The sequence below is a fragment of the Limulus polyphemus genome, unplaced genomic scaffold, assembly GCF_000517525.1.
Source record: "Limulus polyphemus unplaced genomic scaffold, Limulus_polyphemus-2.1.2 Scaffold939, whole genome shotgun sequence".
Lineage (NCBI taxonomy): Eukaryota > Metazoa > Arthropoda > Merostomata > Xiphosura > Limulidae > Limulus > Limulus polyphemus.
Window position 1 is genome coordinate 152176 of NW_013666549.1, and position 4640 is coordinate 156815.

Below are 4640 nucleotides of genomic sequence, written 5' to 3' on the forward strand. Positions count from 1 at the left end.
TACCTATACTGATTAGAGCACGTAAATCCATCAGTTAGGCCCTTCACTGTTACTACCTATACTGATTAGAATGTGTTGATCCATCAATTAGGCCCCTTCACTGTTACTACCTATACTGATTAGAGCACGTAAATCCATCAGTTAGGCCCTTCACTGTTACTACCTATACTGATTAGAATGTGTTGATCCATCAATTAGGCCCATTCACTGTTACTACCTATACTGATTAAAGCACGTAAATCCATCAGTTAGGCCCTTCACTGTTACTACCTATACTGATTAGAGCACGTAGATCCATCAGTTAGGCCCCTTCGCTGTTAATGCCGTTTTCAGCTGTTATTCCAACTATGTCTCGAGACGTTCGGTTAGCCTAGGAGATTTAGCTGAGTGTTAATTTTATGTACTAGGCTAAAAATAATGAGTATTCTTTGTAAGGGTAAAACTAACAATTATAATAATATCCAAAATTATTTGAAACATCTTACCAATAGCACTAAACAAACTAACTTTCAATGCTGATGATGACAAAAACTTGTCGAAACGTTGTAAATTTGCTGTTATGTTAAACTTATATTAAAGTTTTTCTTCATTACCCATTCAAGCCGTCTCCAACCATTATAAATAAAAATTTATTCTAGTTTATTTTGTGCGACGTTTCGAGCAGACGCCCTACGTCAGGCAGTAAAGACCGTGTTAAAATGGAATTGTCTTTACTACCTGACGAAGGGCGTCTGCTCGAAACGTCTCACAAAATAAACTAGAAAAAGTTTTCATTTAAACGTGTCAATTTATTCTTTATTATCATTTAGCCAAGTTTTTCTTCTCACGTCTTGCGGAACTACACTCATTCAATAGACCACAGTTATCTAATGATGGTCACACGAGTGGTCGAAAAGTTGTAATAAGAAAAATAAATAACCCACTCAAAAGCTGTATCTCTGGACTTTTGTTTACACCTGCAACTAATTGACTGATTCGGTACAGCGAAGCAACACGAGAAAATATTAATTAACAGCTTAGATTATACATACTTCGAGTTTATTGGAAGTAAGACGTACAATTAGTCACTACGTTTCACTAGGTGATTAACCAGTCTGGTTGGTTGAAACTATCGGTCTTCTTGAGTCTTGAACACAGTAGTTGGTAGATTTTTCTAAGAGTCCCACACAGTTGTTGCTTGTAATTGGTAGTCTCTTGATATCCTGAATGCAGAAGATAGTTGAATTCAACAGTTTTTCAAAGTGACTGACTAGTCTCTTAATGTCCTGAATGCAGAGGATGGTTGAATTAAACAGTTTTTCAAAGTGACTGACTAGTCTCTTGATGACCTGAATGCATAAGATAGTTGAATTCAACAGTTTTTCAAAGTGACTGACTAGTCTCTTGATGTCCTGAATGCAGAGGATGGTTGAATTCAACAGTTTTTCAAAGTGACTGACTAGTCTCTTGATGTCCTGAATGCAGAGGATGGTTGAATTCAACAGTTTTTCAAAGTGACTGACTAGTCTCTTGATGTCCTGAATGCAGAGGATGGTTGAATTAAACAGTTTTTCAAAGTGACTGCCTAAATTTAAAAGAGAGCAACATAAACGTAGTTGCAGTTTAAGAGTTGATATTTTCTACTAGATGTAGAGAGAAGTAAAAAAAATGTAAGAAAGAAAACTGGCAACGTAAGCAGGATCCTTGAAATAAACTGTAGCCAACTTTTTTGGCTCGCTTCCAACAGTACACTGCCACGTAGATCCCTATTCATACTCCTTTTTAATAGATGAATATGTGATCCACGCCTGACGCGAGTCCTTATGACGACGATCATTAACTTAATTGTTTAATCCAGTGATTTAATGTTTCTAATGTTTATAGAACGAAGTCTGAAGCCACTGTATAATAATGATATTTTTAACTTTACTCTTCTTAGTGGTTATTAGCTCTCCAGTAGCTCAGCGGCAAATCAATGGGCTTATAACACTAAAAATCGGGTTTCGATATTCGTGGGAGGCACAGCATAGATAGCCCATTGTGTAGGTTTGTGCTCTAGAACAAACAAACAAGCCTGGTGTTTCTAGTTCTCAAGAACTATAGGTTGTGACCTTCAGAAAATCATAGCCTTTATCGTATCATCATAAATCAACCTCTAAGCAATTAATTATCAATAGAATAAAACCTGCTGTTATGTTTAATACTAGATGGAAATAACTTAGAAAAACTTTACAGAAACTCTTGCTCGTGCATTGCCTGTATCTACCAATTTTAATGTTGATTTGGTTCAAGTATAATCTCTTTGTTAGGAGGTCAGAATTTTTTGTGGATTCTCACACTATGCGGGAATCTCAGGAGGTACTATCTGAATATCATAGGAAGACAATAATGGAAATTACTTTTAATATTAAAGTTGTTTGCGATGAGAAATAATATGGAAAACTTATATAACTATTGACATATCCAGATTTTTAACAAAAATTTCACATGTGAGGTTAAAAAAATGATTAAATAAAATATTGTTCATTTGCTTGTGTTTAAGCACAAAGTTACACAGTGGTCTTTAAAGTAAAAGAACTGGAAGATGTAAAATTTTAAACATAGAAGTTTTGCATCATAAATCCTTTACAAACGTGTTTTTCATTAACTAAACATGTAAAGTGTTCTTTATTAACTAAACATGTAAAGTGTTCTTTATTAACTAAACATGTTCTAAATATTACGATACAACTCTCTCTAAGCAACATTGAGAACATATGTTGACTTGATGTAAAGGTTTATGGCCAACTGTTGTTTGATTTATTATATATTTCACAGCTAAATCACTCCGTCATTAGTGGAATCTATGTAATACCACTAACTTATATCTTTGCATACATATTGTTAATTGTTATAGAATGAACGCCTTTTCTGAGCCGGCGAAGCATGATTATAGTTAATTATACTTGTCATAAGACGTTTGTGTTAGACCTATTATAGTATTTTTATCACCTCATTCAATCCTTTATTTATTTATTTTTCTGGAAGAAAAAGTATATAATATTATTTCAACTACACTACGTTCGCCACGTCCATTTCCGACGACGCTTTTCGCTAAATCTAGAGCTCATCAAACATAGTAGTGACCGGAACACTATTTATATAAGCCATTTGTTACAAGAAACACTTTCAATTGTCTGCACAAGTTGCAATCCAATAAAAATGTTAATATAAAAGAATATCAGTATATAGCTTCAGTTTATTTGTTTGTTGCAAAACACAAAGCTATACAATGGGCTATCTGGGCTGTGCCCAGCACGGATATCGAAATTTGATATTTAACGTTATATACAATTTAACTGAAAAAAATAAATGTTAAAATATGAATCACGATTACAGACAACAACAAAAAATGTACCAAACACAAAGTTTTGTTTGTTTGTAATTAAGCACAAAGCTACACAATGGGCTATCTGTGCTCTGCCCACCACAGGTATCGAAACCCGGATTCTAGCGTTGTAAGTACTCAGACATACCGCTGTGCCACTGGAGGACCTCAGAGACAAACTAAAAGTGTCATTTGCAAATTAACAATTTCTTAACTTCGGACAATTATATCTATAATTATTTTCTACCAACCGTGCACTTTTTTCTAAGAGACAAAGTTAAATAAGTCTTACCTACCAAGAACTATCAAGAAATCAAGAGGGCCTTTGGTATCTACCTTTCACATTTTTTAAATTTCGTCAGATTTTGTATATGTCTATGACAAATGTTTTTTTAATGAGCACTTTTCACATTAGACTTTTCTATTGTATTACAAGTGTCCTACAGAATACCTTGAAAGTTACTTTGCCAAATTACACAATATGTTTAGTGTTATGTTGATAACACCGAGTTTCCGTATTCTGCAAAATGAATTTATTGATCTGATTTATTTTCTCTCTCTATACAAAAAACAACCATAAAAACAGTTGCAAATTTCATATACTATTTATTTTTCATCTTATTAACCTTATATCAATTTTAAATGATTATTTTTGATAATTAACAAAGTTTAGTGGTTAACAGATATATTTCCATTAGAACTGTTTAATTAACGTCAAAATTCGTTTGCCATTTGCGGGTTCTAAACATTGAAAACATAGCTCTAATAATAATAATAATCCAAGTAAAACACACTCATTGCATCCAACACACCTAACAAACTGTGAACTCTTTAACTCCTACACTAGTCTTAACCATTGTATTTGTAGCCTGGGAATAAATACTCAATACCAGTAGCCTATTGTTAACACTGCTACTGTTAAGCCTAATGTTTGAGAATCATACGTATTACAGTATTTTATCACTGTAATTGTATTAGAAGGTTAAGGAGTTTTTTTTCTAAACAGTCTTAGATAACTTTTATAATATGCCAAGTGCAGTAGGGGATAGAAAGAATGCCGTGGATAATGTTTTATCTAGTTTTATTAACTTGGGACTAGCATGTACTTTTAAGGAAGCTATTAATGAAGATGTGCAATTTTTTATGTAGAGTTTGTAGACTATCCTAATTAAAGTAGAGGCAATAGATAGAGATAAGTGTAGACTGTGGGAAATGACAGCAAGATTCCAAAAGGACTGAGCTTTTATATGCAAGGATTACATCAGCTATCAATGACTTTCAGGATGTTAGATAG